This window comes from Bos indicus x Bos taurus, chromosome 1 (assembly GCF_003369695.1).
Source record: "Bos indicus x Bos taurus breed Angus x Brahman F1 hybrid chromosome 1, Bos_hybrid_MaternalHap_v2.0, whole genome shotgun sequence".
Classification (NCBI taxonomy): domain Eukaryota; kingdom Metazoa; phylum Chordata; class Mammalia; order Artiodactyla; family Bovidae; genus Bos; species Bos indicus x Bos taurus.
This window is the reverse complement of record NC_040076.1, coordinates 81,954,517-81,970,418: the sequence shown is the minus strand read 5'-3', so window position 1 is coordinate 81,970,418 and position 15,902 is coordinate 81,954,517. Positions and strand designations below refer to the sequence as shown.

General features: G+C 41.0%; 1 protein-coding gene across 8 annotated transcripts in view; it reads left to right on the top strand.

Moving 5' to 3' along the window:
* Nucleotides 1-15,902, top strand: part of VPS8 (VPS8, CORVET complex subunit) — a 295,955-nt gene that overhangs the window by 160,142 nt on the left and 119,911 nt on the right. The window lies entirely within an intron of this gene.

The window sequence follows — 15,902 nt, the reverse complement described above, 5'->3', positions numbered from 1 at the left end:
TTAATATTAGCAGGAGTACTGGTTATAGAGATTATTCTAAATACATGATTGGAAAATTGATTACATCTTGAAGGTATATTTTCCTTCCCATTTGAATGTGAACCTACATGATAAATTGTCATCTATTAAAGAAAATAATGAAGGCATGCCATTAGGACATGTTTTAGGAAGAATTTGATGACCATTTAGCTTCCCCTGCCTCTGGTAGCATCACTCCTTCTGATTCCTTATTCTATACTGTAGATTGACAGCTTTACTTTTCAAAGTAAATAACCTAGTTCCCAGCCCACCTTTAAATGTATTACTTTTTAAACTTTCATTTGAAATGTTTAGTTTTAAATAACTTTCTGAAGGTGTGGGAAGGAAAGTTTAAATGTTTCTTTAAGTGCTCCTGTAATACTCATCAAATAAAAACTAAACCAAGGAGATGATGAGATTAGTAATGGGTTTGTAAGCAAAGCAGCTCTGTATGTGAGATCTTAATGTCTTCCTGCCCTGGTGGCTCAGACAGTAAAATCTGCCTGCAATGCAGGAGACCTGGCTTTGATCCCTGGGTTGGGAAGGTCCCCTGGAGAAGTGAATGGCTGCCCATTTCAGTAGTCTTGCCTGGAGAATTCCATGGACAGGGGAGCCTGGCAGGCTACAGTCTATGGGTTGCAAAGAATCGGACATGACTGAGCAACTAACAGTTTTAAGACAGTCACTCTTAACCAGAATTGTGTGTCAGAATCACCTAAGAAACTTTTAAAAATATAGGTGCCTGAGCCCAACCCCACAGAGTTATCATGATGTACATGTGGAGTTAAGCATCACTGACTTGAATGTAATATTCTAGGGTGACATAGCTTTCACATGCCTTGTAATGTACACTAGCCATTGCAAACAGTCATATACTTACTTTTGAGATTCAGTTCAGTTGCTTAGTTGTGTCCCACTCTTTGCGACCCCATGAACTGCAGCGCGACAGGCCTCCCTGTCCATCACCAACTCCCAGAGTTTATGCAAACTCATGTCCATTGAGTTCATGATGCCATCCAACCATCTGATCCTCTGTTGTCCCTTTCTCCTGCCCTCAATCTTTCCCAGCATCAAGATATTTTCAAATGAGTCAGCTCTTCGCATCAGGTGGCCAAAGTATATTATTATAAAAATAAAAAATTTTGGTTATTCTAGTATTCTCTGCCTATTTAAATGCCAAAATACCAGGAATTTTGTAGAATGTAAAAATTTTTTGAAATTTCTACCATTTAAACCTTAACCAGATTATGCCTCTTTAAATTGAGTCATACAGATGTGTGGATGTTGAGAAAAGCAGTCTGACTACATACCCTCCTGAGCTCCAGTTCAATACCTTTTCAAAGTATCTATGTTTTAATTCCCTGGTTGCAGAAATTACTGAGGCTTGACATCTTTTTATAATTTGTATGAGTCATTTGTTCTTCCTTCAGATCCAGTTTGGGCCCTAGCCCACTGCTGGAATTAACTGATGGAGATACCTTAGAATTATGATTAGGGGTAGGAGGGAAGGAAGAAAGCTGGGAGAAGGATGGGGCTGAGGGTGGAGCTGAGAAGAAGGGATATGGGGCCAAGGAGGACTGAGCTAAATGGAAGAGGAAGGAGGTGCCCAGCCCTTTCTCTGGATCCCATGTCCCTTTTTTCCCCAGATCAGAATTCCCTTCTATCCCACCAGTATCAGGTCCATTCTCTTAAGACCTGACTCCTCTTCCCCTTGAATAATTTATTTTAACTGAGTCCTTGTTCTCCAACCATCCTACCTGGAGATACTCAAGCTGGAAGGACAGAGAAGTTCAGCTTTGAACTTGGTCTTTTCTCATATGTAGCAAAGTATAGAGGACGATGGTGTTGAAATCTTAATTTTTAAAAGAAGTATTAGGTATAGTGTCAGTATAGTCATTTGCTATGCTATTGCTCTGATATTTAATTTAGTTAAACTTCACAGTAATAAAAATGGCAAATCACAAGAGTATTAGAGGTCTTCCATGAAAAGTCCTGCTGTATTATTACCTATACCTAGATTATAAATATGTTATAAGGTAAGATCCTTTATAACATACGAGCGACTGAACTAAAGATCCTTTAGAAGTACTATGACAATTGTTTTGTTCACTAGCAAAACACAAATAATTTTACATTTATTCAATGTATCCCTGGTGGCTCAGTGGTAAAGAATCTGCCTGCCAATGTAGGGGACACAAGTTCAATTCCCAGGTCGGGAAAATCCCCTGGAAAAGGAAATAGCAACCCACTCCCGTATTGTTGCCTGGGAAATCCCATAGACAGAGGAGCCTGGCAGGCTGTAGTACATGAGGTTACAAAAGAATCAGATGCAACTTAGCGACTAAACAATAGCAGTATATTTTATCTCCCTACATATCTCCCAACCCAGGATAATTAACTCTAAGTTAACTTTTCACACATTACTCCTTCCTTGTCACATCAATTCAGCTCTGAGGCTCTGTCTCACCTACTTCAGAGAGAAGCAGTGCACACACAGTCCTTTCCCTTTCCTCTCCCCACAAAGCCACATGACCTGGAATGTCCTCACTTTTGATAAGAGCCAGGTCCCCAGCTTTACTTTAGCCTAGAGAAATTAAGAGTTGACAAAGATTCTCCTCTTGACCAAACTTTATTCAGACTCCTCTGAGCCCTCTGCTCCACTAGGTCTGACCTTGGGCTTCCATCTCTGTTTTTGTGGAGTGTATTTTGAAGAATCCTGCTATGTCAGTTTAGCCAGAATCCTTACCCTCAATATGTGGTCACCCTTGATATCTGTCCAAATTTCTTGTTCCCTACCACCCCCCCAGGAAATATCTGATCATCCTGGCCTGCCTTCAGCAAGTATTCTGTTAGGTCAGTTTGTCAAAGAATTATCCTATGCTCTTAGTATAGGATAAGAACCTACCTGTCTAGGTTCTGTCCATGGACTGTCCCCTACCCCATGGCTATCTCCACTTCTTGTGTTTGAGTTGAGCCCAGTCTGTCTCCCTTACTGCAACACCCCATTGTATTCCTCATGCCTATCATGATAGTCCAAATAAAGTCTACCTTACCATTTTAACAAGTGTCATGGATAATTTTTTCTTTAACAGAAAAAGACTGAAAACTTCAGCTCCACCTTTAAAGAGAGCGTACTTTCCTACTGATCCACCATATCCAAGATGCCAAAGACCTGGTGTTCTGCTTTGAGAGTCCCAACCCAGAACCCATTACACTTCATCCTCTTACTTTATGTCTTACCTAGGAGGCAGGCATCAGTTTTGATTATGCTGTAAACTTATTTTAAATTTGATGTTTGATGTTTCAGTACAGTCATCTTTATATAAACAGTATTTTAAATGATTGTGTCTCAATTAACCGATAAAAGCCTGTTTGATTCACAATGTTAATATATCATACCAGTGAGGGTAGGAAAAACTGTTTTCCTTCTACCTGTCTAGGTTCTAGGCAGGTTAAGAAGAGAAAGGTATATAAATTTATTGAGTGTTTTATGTGATATGGAAACTTTGATAAGGAAATGAAGACCTGAAGAAGCACTTAAACCTGAGCATTTTATGCTAGGTTTGACGAAGAGTAGAAAGTCATGGACAAATGTACTAGGACTGAAGCCTATGAGCTAAGGGTAATTAATACACCGGGGGAAACTTAGCAAGAATGTTTGTTTGGATTCCTCTCAGTGTCTCTCTGTCTTCAGAGATGAGGAAGCTCCTTCCCTCTAGGAAGAGAGAGAATACCTTTCATAAGTAGTAAGTCAGTGTTAGTCACTCACTCATGTCTGACTCTTTGTGACCCCATAGACTGTAGCCCACCAGGCCCCTCTGTCCATGGAATTCTCCAGGCAAGAATACTGGAGTGGGTTACCATTTCCTTCTCCAACCTTTCATAAGGTAGTCTTATGATCTGTTCCATGGGAGAAGGGGAAGGGCAGAGAGTCCATCAATATGCCAACATGCTAAATTTTGGGAAAGTGTGTCCTGAACCCCATCACTGATAATATGTACATTGAATTCTGGATTGGGGGGGAGGAAGGTTAGGAAGGTTGAGTTCAGAGAAAGTAAGGAGGCATTGCTTCCAAAGCCTGCCTTATACCAAGTTCTGAATTATAGTTTGTCTTGAGCGCCCTCTGAACTCTGCCTCCTCCCACTCTGTCCTCTTCTTTCAAGGGGTGCAGGGTGCACACACTTCTTCAAGCTCTCCACTTTATTAGCACATTCAGAAATATAGTATTGATCCTAGGTAAAATCCAAGATTAACTTCTTCCATGCCCCAATCAAAACACTCAAAACTCTTGCCAGTTGCTTGTCAATTTCTGTATCATGTGACACTTTTACAGTGAGAATGTACAGTTACCATATGAATACAGTGAAGTATACACAACTTTGAAAAAAGCCCTTTTTCAATGCCAGTTGACCTCAAGGTAGTATGGACTAGTTTACATTGATCTCTGAATGATTTCCCATCACAGTTTAGCCTTTGTAAATGAGTATGCTGTTGACTGATCTGAAGTAAAGGATTAGAATCTTTGCAGGTATTGGGAAATCTGAAGTGGGAACCGAGGGGAGTATAGAAAAAGGGGTTTAGGGTCAAAAGAACATCAAGAGAAGGTAGACTGGTTCTGCCTAGCAGTTTTCCCTGGCAGACAACTTCAGACTATTTTTACCTTTGATCTCTTTCTGTTCTTCTTAAGCAGTAAGACTTTTTTTTAAACATGCAGGTTTTTCCTCTCATGAAGCTCCTATAGCGGCATTCTGGAAAGTAGAGAAAATGAAAGAAAGTTATTTTGGGATGGGGACTGCTTATATATATGTGTCAAATCAGAATATTACTTTTTTTTTTTTCCTCTTGCCCCAAAAACCTGAGTTAGTAGGATTCGCCCTCATTCGTGTGTGTGTGTGTGTGTGTGTGTGTGTGTGTGTGTGTAGTTTATGCATATTTGATTTAAAATTTACTTGTATTTATTGAGTACTTAAAGTAAGAGTTTATTATTTCATTATTTTGTCAACAGCATTTTTTAGGGAACCAATAATCTAGTTGAATTCTCATGTGTATTTCTCTATTTTCTTTATCCAATGTCTTTAAGTTACCTTTGCTCTGTAAATAATGTCCTTTGTAGAATTAATTGACCTACAAAGATATTGGTGGCATTTGTATATAGAAAGATTAGATAGTTTTGAAGGGAGGGAGGTTAATCCTCCAGAAGCAAATTATTTGCCTGAATTGAGGCCGACAACCTGGGAGAGAAAGGATTTGCATCCTCCTTCAATTTCCTTCTTTTGAGACAGCTGCTACATAAAACTCTACCCCACCCCTACTCCCCACGTGCCTTCCTGCTGGCCAGGAATTCTTAGCGCAGTTCTGATACGTTTACACCCAGGTGCAGGTCTTTGTACAGTGGGGATGCTTGAGGGACAATGCAGAAGGACACTGATCGTTTTCGTGGGGCTATGAGCTTCAGAAGGAATGAAGAGAATGTACAAGTGTGTTTATATTTATAGTATTTTCCTCAGTACAGTTTTCTCAGTAATGTCGATTTTAGCCTTTGTTAACAATGTTCTGGATGCCTCTGAAATATGTGGTATGATTTTCTTGTAGGAAAAAAAACATATAAAACATCACATTGTGTTTTTAAGTCTTTAATCAAAATAAAGTAAAAATTGAACATTGCTAAGGAAATGAGTGTCTTTGCCAAGGAACAAAAACATAGATTATGGAAATGGTTATACATTGATTTAACTTGTATCTGTCACTTTCTCTGGATAATTTTGAAGGGAAATTTTAAGATATTGACACAGTGTTGAAATAGCATATTTCAAAGTTAAAAAGAAAAGAATATTATATATCTTCATGAACTTTAACATATAAAAATGCATTCCTATTTTAGTGAGTGCCTACTTGGCCAGACTCACCATCAGATACTCTATCTCTGGTTAGTATTTTTGCCAGCAGCTCAAATTCAGTCTTCTAAATCCTTACACATCATCATCTCCTAATCTCCTTTCAGGTAACTAGATGATTGGATGGCTGGGTGGATAGACAGCTTACATTCAATTATATCTTTGTTCCTTAATAATTCTCTATAGTGAGATTGTTGTCTGCTAAGCAATGTGTGAGAGATTGAAATAGCTCAGAATTATACTGTTTTTTCAATCTCAATGTGTTTCTCCTCCTTTATTTTCTTTCTTAGCAAATGGCAGTATCCACATATTTATTTCATTTAAAAACTTACTGAGTAACTATAGCATACTAAGCACTGTGACAGGCATGGGAGATAAAATGGTGAATAGGATGGCGCCCTGGCTTCAGAGGCAATTGTAGTGTAAGCGTTTTAAATAAAATACTAGGTGCGATGATGAGTTTAACTTCTCTTCACCGCTCCTCTGCACCTTTTCAGCCCTACTACACAGAATACGTTAATCATCAAAATGTACCTCTTGGCTATCTCTTATATGTGAGTCCTCCTCTTGGCCCCCTCCAATCCCCTCGTTCATTCCTTCAGTATCACTCTCCTGGTCTCTGTTGCTGTTCTCGTAATCAGCCCTCTTAATTTTTCTACTTCTCTTTTCAAACAGCCAAATAATGATAATGTTCTGTTTCCCTTTCTCAAAGTTCTTTTAGCTTCTGTTAGCCAGGGTAAAATCCTGGATTTATAATATAAAAGACCCTTCTTAATTTTATTCAGGAGTATTGGTTCAACTGAATTTTCTTCCATTCTGCCATTTCTCTTTTCCCCTTTGTTCCTCAGTAGTATTGAACTATTTGTTCATGGGATACAGGGTTGTTCTGCCTGCCCTTTCAATATGTGTTCCTTCTTTTTAGTCCACTTTCTTTTTTTCATAGTTTAACCTATATGTATTAAGTGCTCTAAGGTTATACATATGCTTTGCTCCAGTGAGTCCATTATGGAAAATATATTCTAAGAAAATACCATAAGAAAAAAGTAGTTAATATTAAATTATCCCTATCAGCATACTTATAGTGAAAAATCTGTCTAAGAAAGTAGATGAGGGAAGCAGCTATCTAAATGGTAAGATCAGTTCAGTTCAGTCGCTCAGTCGTGTCCAACTCTTTGCGACCCCGTGAATCGCAGCAAGCCAGGCCTCCCTGTCCATTACCAACTCCCAGAGTTCACTCAGACTCACGTCCATCGAGTCAGTGATGCCATTCAGCCATCTCATCCTCTGTCGTCCCGTTCTCCTCCTGCCCCCAATCCCTCCCAGCATCAGAGTCTTTTCCAATGAGTCAACTCTTCACATGAGGTGGCCAAAGTACTGGAGTTTCAGCTTCAGCATCACTCCTTCCAAAGAAATCCCAGGGCTGATCTCCTTCAGAATGGACTGGTTGGATCTCCTTGCAGTCCAAGGGACTCTCAAGAGTCTTCTCCAACACCACGGTTCAAAAGCATCAATTCTTCGGCGCTCAGCCTTCTTCACAGTCCAACTCTCACATCCATACATGACCACAGGAAAAACCATAGCCTTGACTAGACAGGCCTTTGTTGGCAAAGTAATGTCTCTGCTTTTGAATATGCTATCTAGGTTGGTCATAACTTTCCATCCAAGGAGTAAGCGTCTTTTAATTTCATGGCTGCAGTCACCATCTGCAGTGATGTTGGAGACCCCAAAAATAAAGTCTGACACTGTTTCCACTGTTTCCCCATCTATTTCCCATGAAGTGATGGGACCAGATGCCATGATCTTCATTTTCTGAATGTTGAGCTTTAAGCCAACTTTTTCACTCTCCACTTTCACTTTCATCAAGAGGCTTTTTAGTTCCTCTTCACTTTCTGCCATAAGGGTGGTGTCATCTGCATATCTGAGCTTATTGATCCCAGCTTGTGCTTCTTCCAGCCCAGCATTTCTCATGATATACTCTGCACAGAAGTTAAATAAGCAGGGTGACAATATACAGCCTTGATGTACTCCTTTTCCTATTTGGAATCAGTCTGTTGTTCCATGTCCAGTTCTAACTGTTGCCTCCTGACCTGCATACAGGTTTCTCAAGAGGCAGGTCAGGTGGTCTGGTATTCCCATCTCTTGAAGAATTTTCCAGAGTTTATTGTGATTCACACAGTCAAAGGCTTTGGCATAGTCAATCAAGCAGAAATAAATGTTTTTCTGGAACTCTCTTGCTTTTTCGATGATCCAGTGGATGTTGGCAGTTTGGTCTCTGGTTCCTCTGCCTTTTCTAAAGCCAGCTTGAGCAACTGGAAGTTCACAGTTCGTGTATTGCTGAAGCCTGGCTTGGAGAATTTTGAGCATTACTTTACTAGCATGTGATATGAGTGCAATTGTGCGGAAGGTTGAGCATTCTTTGGCATTGCCTTTCTTTGGGATTGGAGTGAAAACTGACCTTTTCCAGTCCTGTGGCCACTGCTGAGTTTTCCAAATTTGCTGGCCTATTGAGTGCAGCACTTTCACAGCATCATCTTTCAGGATTTGAAATAGCTCAACTGGAATTCCATTACCTCCACTAGCTTTGTTCGTAGTCATGCTTTCTAAGGCCCACTTGACTTCACAATCCAGGTTGTCTGGCTCTAGGTGAGTGATCACACAATTGTGATTATCTGTGTCATGAAGATCTTTTTTGTACAGTTCTTCTGTGTATTCTTGCCACCTCTTCTTAATATCTTCTGCTTCTGTTAGGTCCATACCATTTCTGTCCTTTATCGAGCCCATCTTTGCATGAAATGTTCCCTTGGTATCTCTAATTTTCTTGAAGAGATCTCTAGTCTTTCCCTTTCTGTTGTTTTCCTCTATTTCTTTGCATTGATCGCTGAGGAAGGCTTTCTTATCTCTTCTTGCTGTTCTTTGGAACTCTGCATTCAGATGCTTATATCTTTCCTTTTCTCCTTTGCTTTTCACTTCTCTTCTTTTCACAGCTATTTGTAAGGCCTCCCCAGACAGCCATTTTGCTTTTTTGCATTTCTTTTCCATGGGGATGGTCTTGATCCCTATCTCCTGTACAATGTCATGAACCTCCGTCCATAGTTCATCAGGCACTCTATCTATCAGATCTAGGCCCTTAAATCTATTTCTCACTTCCACTGTATAATCATAAGGGATTTGATTTAGGTCATAGCTGAATGGTCTAGTGGTTTTCCCTACTTTCTTCAATTTCAGTCTGAATTTGGCAATAAGGAGTTCATGATCTGAGCTCCTGGTCTTGTTTTTGTTGACTGTATAGAGCTTCTCCATCTTTGGCTGCAAAAAATATAATCAGTCTGATTTCGGTATTGACCATCTGGTGATGTCCATGTGTAGAGTCTTCTCTTGTGTTGTTGGAAGAGTGTGTTTGCTATGACCAGTGCATTTTCTTAGCAAAACTCTATTAGCCTTTACCCTGCTTCATTCTGTATTCCAAGGCCAAATTTGCCTGTTACTCTTCTTGACTCGCTACTTTTGCATTCCAGTCCCCTATAATGAAAAGGACATCTTTTTTGGGTGTTAGTTCTAAAAGGTCTTGTAGGTCTTCATAGAACTGTTCAACTTCAGCTTCTTTAGCGTTACTGGTTGGGGCATAGACTTGGATTACTGTCATATTGAATGGTTTGCCTTGGAAACGAACAGAGATCATTCTGTCGTTTTTGAGATTGCATCCAAGTACTGCATTTTGAACTCTTGTTGACCATGGTGGCTACTCCATTTCTTCTGAGGGATTCCTGCCCGCAGTAGTAGATATAATGGTCATCTGAGTTAAATTCACCCATTCCAGTCCATTTCAGTTCGCTGATTCCTAGAATGTCAACATTCACTCTTGACATCTCTTGTTTGACCACTTCCAATTTGCCTTGATTCATGGGCCTGACATTCCAGGTTCCTATGCAATAATGCTCTTTACAACATTGGACCTTGCTTCTATCACCAGTCACATCCACAACTGGGTATTGTTTTTGCTTTGGCTCCATCCCTTCATTCTTTCTGGAGTTAGTTCTCCACTGATCTCCAGAAGCATATTGGGCACCTACTGACCTGGGGAGTTCCTCTTTCAGTATCCTATCATTTTGCCTTTTCATACTGTTCATGGGGTTCTCAAGGCAAGAATACTGAAGTGGTTTGCCATTCCCTTCTCCAGTGGACCACATTCTGTCAGACCTCTCCACCATGACCCGCCTGTCTTGGGTGGCCCCAGGGGCATGGCTTAGTTTCATTGAGTTAGACAAGGCTGTGGTCCTAGTGTGATTAGATTGACTAGTTTTCTGTAAGTATGGTTTCAGTGTGTCTTCCCTCTGATGCCCTCTTGAAATACCTACCGTTTTACTTGGGTTTCTCTTACCTTGGACGTGGGTGGCGGTAAGGAGATACCCCTTGTCCAAGGTAAGGAGCAGCAGCTGCACTTTGCTGGAGCAGCCGTGAAGAGATTCCCCACGTCCAAGGTAAGAGAAACCCAAGTAATACGGTAGGTGTTGCAATGATAAGATATATAAACATAATTGAATACCAAATTGGCAAACATGGCAGTGTGAATGTTTAAATAATGTTAAACTGGAAAATATATAACAGTAAATTTTATGCACTCATATTGTCTGTGTGTATGAATAAATGATGTAGATAGCTTCATGCTTACCATATTCATTGCCCTCATAGATGGCTTATTGTTGTTGTTTAGTCACTGAGTCATATCCAGCTCTTTTGTGACCCCATGGACTGTAGCCCACCAGGCTCCTCTGTCCATAAGACTTCTCAGGCAAGAATACTGGAGTGGGTTGCCATTTCCATGATAAAAGTTTAGATTGGTAAGTTAATAATAAAAATGAGAGCAATTGTTAGGAGTTTGGAATGAATGGTCTGCTCTTTGCTTTTAGAATTCGTGACACAATAAAAAGTTTCACGTGATTACTACATACTAAAGTTTCAAAAACTTTGCTTGTTTTATATTTAAAGAAAACTTCCCAGATACCCATATTTTTCTGTTTACAATGAAAAGGATACATATTAAGGTACTTTTTGGCTTTTATAAAATCCTACCCTTTCTTCTGTTTTATTTATACTACTATTTTTTTCATCACCTTAGTTTTTTGTTTTTGTTTGTTTTCTATTCCTTTATGCCTCCTCTGACTTTAATTGAGCATTTTATATATGATTCCATTTTTCTTCTCTTAATATATTTATTATACTTCTTCAACGGAGAAGGCAGTGGCACCCCACTCCAGTACTCTTTCTTGCCTATAAAATCCCAAGAATGGAGGAGCCTGGTAGGCTGCGGTCCATGGGGTCGCTAAGAGTCGGACACGACTGAGCGACTTCACTTTCGTTTTTCACTTTCATGCCTTGGAGAAGGACATGGCAACCCATTCCAGTGTTCTTGCCTGGAGAATCCCAGGGACGGGGGAGCCTGGTGGGCTGCCGTCTATGGGGTCGCACAGAGTTGGACACTACTGAAGTGACTTAGCAGCAGCAGCATACTTCTTCAGAATTTTTCTAGTAGTTACCTTTTGATTTTTGATTTATAACTAATTCCAAGTTCAGCTGTAACACTGTAGTACTTCATGGGTAGATAACATTCATAATTTCTTACTCCTGTGTCTTATAATATTGGTGTCATTCATTTCACTTATTTATAAACTATAATCACTGAACACATTGTTACTATTATTCTTTTGACACTATTATCTGTTATGATAATTAAGAATAAGAAAATAAAATTTCTACTTTACCTTCATTTATTCCTTTCCCAGTGCTCTTCCTTTTTTTATGTGGATCCAAATTTCTGACCTGCATCATTTTTGCTCTTTCTGAAGAACTAACATTATTTGAAAGGAAAGTTTACTGACAATGTATTCCCTCAACTTTTGTCTGAGAAAGTATTAATACTTCTTCACTTTTGAGAGATAATTTTACTGAATATGGAATTCTAGGTTAGTATTTTTCTTTCAACACTGGAAATATTTCACTCCACTCTCTTCTTGCTTTCATGGTTTATGAAGAGAAGTCTGATATAATTCTTATCCTAGCTTCTCTATAGGTGAAGTTGTCTTCATCACACCCCTCCCACTCCGCTGGCTTCTTTCTGGGTTTTTTTTCTTTTGTCTTTGATGTTCTGCAGTTTTGACTTAATATGCCTAAGTGTAGATTTTTTGGCGCTTCCCTGATAGCTCAGTTGGTAAAGAATCCACCTGCAAGACCCAGGTTCAATTCCTGGGTGAGGAAGATCCGCTGGAGAAGGGATAGACTATCCACTCCAGTATTCTTGGGTTTCCCTTGTGGCTCAGCTGGTAAAGAATCTGCCTGCAATGTGGGAGACCTGGGTTCGATCCCTGGGTTGGGAAGATCCCCTGGAGAAGGGAAAGGCTAACCACTCCAGTAGATTTTTGCTATTTATCCTGCTTGGTTCTGTCTAAGCTTCCTAGATCTGTGGTTTGGTATCTTTCATTAATTTGATGATATTCTCAGTCATTATTGCTGCAAATATTTCTTCTGAACTTTTCCTTCTTATTTAATCCTTATCATATTGCCACCTTGTATATATTATACCAACTGTATTTGTCCCATAGTTCTTGGATATTCTGTTTGATTTCCCAGCCCCACCCCCAGTCTTTTGCTCTTTGTGTTGCAGTTTTGAAAGTTTCTGTTGACATATCCTGAAGTTCAGTGATTCTTTCCCCAGCTGTGTGCAGACTATTGATGTACCTGTCAGAGACATTCTTCATTTCTTTTAGTGTTTTTTCTTTTTAGCATTTTCTTTTGTTTCTTTCTCAGTGTTATCATTTCTCTGCTTACTTTACCCAAATGTTCTTATATGTTGTCAGTTTTTCCATTAGATCCCTTAGCATATTAATCATGGTTGTGTTAGATTCCTGTCTGGTAATTCCAGCATCTCTGCCATATTTGAGTCTGATTCTGATGCTTGCAAAGTTGCTTCAGGCCATCTCTGTGTGTGTTTTAATATGTCCTGTACTTTTGTTGTTGTTGAAAGCTAGACATAATGTAGAGTGTAAAAGGATTTGAAGTAAGTAGGCCTTTGGTATGAGTTTTTACGTTTATCTGGGAGGAAGATCCCCTGGAGTAAGAAGTGGCAACCCACTCCAGTATTCTCACCTGGAAAATGCCCTGGACAGAGGAGTCTGGTGGGCCACAGTCCACGGGGTCGCAGGGACTCGGACACAACTGAGCACACACATGGACACAGCACACAGGACTTCTAAAGTAAGGTCTGAGATGTGTGGGTCTTTCTTTGCTTGTCCCTGTTATTTAGAAGCACTACTGATGTGACAGTGAAGTATGACAATGGTGGAAGGAAGCAGTCTACCATCCTGTGATAAGCTTTTAGTCTTTTCCTGAGGCAGTGCCCCTGTGACCTTCCCAAGTACCTCTCGGTCCCCAACCCCACTTTAAGTGAGACAAGCAGGCAAGAGGGTGCTGGAGTTGGGCATTTCCCTTTCCCCACATGAAAGGCTAGACAGGCTGGAGTTGGGCGTTTCTCAGCTTAGTTACTTTGGCTACCTGATGCGAAGAGCCAGCTCATTGTAAAAGACCCTGATGCTGGAAAGAATTGAAGGCAAAAGGAGAAGAGGGCCACAGAGAATTAGATGATTAGGTAGTATCACTGACTCAATAGATGTGAATTTGAGCAAACTCTAGAAGATAGTGAAGGACAAGGAAGCATGGTGTGCTGCAGTCCATAAGGTTGCAGAGAGTTGGACACAACTTAGTAACTGAACAACAGCAACTTAGTTATGCTCTAGGAAAAGCCCAGTTGGTTTGGCTCTAATGTAATAATAGGGCTGCTGCTGCTAAGTCACTTCAGTCGTGTCTGACTCTGTGTGACCCCATAGACGGAAGCCCACCAGGCTCCCCTGTCCCTGGGATTCTCCAGGCAAGAATACTGGAGTGGGTTGCCATTTCCTTCTCCGATGCATGAAAGTGAAAAGTGAAAGTGAAGTCGCTCAGTCCTGTCCGACTCTTAGCGACCCCATGGACTGCAGCCTACCAGGCTCCTCTATCCATGGGATTTTCCAGGCAAGAGTACTGGAGTGGGGTGCCATTGCCTTCTCCAATAGTAGGGCAGGTATATTAGATCGGCCAGGGCTTTCTTAATAAAGCACCACAAAGTGTATGGCTTAAACAACAATTTATCATCCCAGTTCTGGAGGCTTGAAGCCCATGATTAGTGTTGGCAGGTTTGGCGCCTTCTGAGGGCTATGAGAAAGAATCTGTTCAGTGCCCTGTCTCTAGCTTCTGGTGATTTGCTGGCAGCCTTTGGCATTTCCAGTGGTCATGTATGGATGTGAGAGTTGGACTGTGAAGAAAGCTGAGTGCCAAAGAATTGATGTTTTTGAATTGTGGTGTTGGAGAAGACTCTTGAGAGTCCCTTGGACTGCAAGGAGATCCAACCAGTCCTTCCTAAAGGAGATCATCAGCCCTGGGTGTTCTTTGGAAGGAATGATGCTAAAGCTGAAATTCCAATACTTTGGCCACCTGATGCGAAGAGTTGACTCATCGTAAAAGACCCTGATGCTGGGAGGGATTGGGGGCAGAAGGAGAAGGGGACGACAGAGGATGAGATGGCTGGATGGCATCACTGACTCGATGGACGTGAGTCCGAGTGAACTCCAGGAGTTGGTGATGGACAGGGAGGCCTGGTGCGCTGCGATTCATGGGGTCACAAAGAGTCGGACACGACTGAGTGACTGAACTGAACTGAACTGAATTGAACTAGCAGAAGCATCACCCAGTTTTCAGCTTTCACCTGGCATTCTCCCTGGGTGTATGTTTGTGTCTAGATTTCCTCTTCTTTGAAGGACACTGATTGTATTGGACTAGAGGCCCACCCTACTCCAGTATAATCTTATCCTCACTTAACTAAATATATTTGCAAAGATCTTATTTTCAGGTAAGTTCACCTTGTGAGGAACTGGGAATCAGGACTTCAGCACGTGAATTTGGGGGTACCTGTTTCAGTCCATACAGCAGGCCTTGTTAAGAAACTCTGATTGTATTTCAGAGTGGCCACATTTCCCCTCCCTCTGCTGAAGCATGATGGGATTTTTCTCGAGTCGTAACAGTGAACCTGGCGAGCCCACTGGAGGTAAAACTAACAAAAGTATGAGAACTTCCTGAAAAGACATAGCCCCTCAAGAATTTTTTACTCTCAAGTTGGTCCTCACTGAACCTCCGGTGTGTTTGTCAGAGTTTAGGTTTTCTTGCCCCAGTCCTAGTTCCAGCAGCAGTGGTCTCTGTTTCTGGGCTTCTGCTCCAGCTAGCTGTGATACTTTGTATCCACCGCTCTCAAATTTGAGGGGTGGCAGTTTGCTCTGTGACCTCCTTTCTCAGATGGATCCAAAAAGAGCTGTTGATTTTCAGTTTGTTCAACTTTGTTTCCTGTGAGGATGGAATTGATAACTTTTAAGCTCACTTCATGAGAAATAGATGGGGAAACAGTGGAAACAGTATCAGACTTTATTTTTGGGGGCTCCAAAATCATTGCAGATGGTGATTGCAGCCATGAGATTAAATGACCCTTACTCCTTGGAAGGAAAGTTATGACCAACCTAGATAGAATATACAAAAGCAGAGACATTACTTTGCCAACAAAGGTCCATCTAGTCAAGGCTATGGTTTTTCCAGTGGTCATGTATGGATGTGAGAGTTGGACTGTGAAGAAAGCTGAGTGCTGAAGAATTGATGCTTTTGAACTGTGGTGTTGGTGAAGACTCCTGAGAGTCCCTTGGACTGCAAGGAGATCCAACCGGTCCATTCTGAAGATCAGTCCTGTGTGTTCTTTGGAAGGACTGATGCTAAAGCTGAAACTCCAGTACTTTGGCCACCTCATGTGAAGAGTTGACTCATTGGAAAAGACTCTGATACTGGGAGGGATTGGGGGCAGGAGGAGAAGGGGACGACAGAGGATGAGATGGCTGGATGGTGTTCATGGTGTCGCAAAGAGTC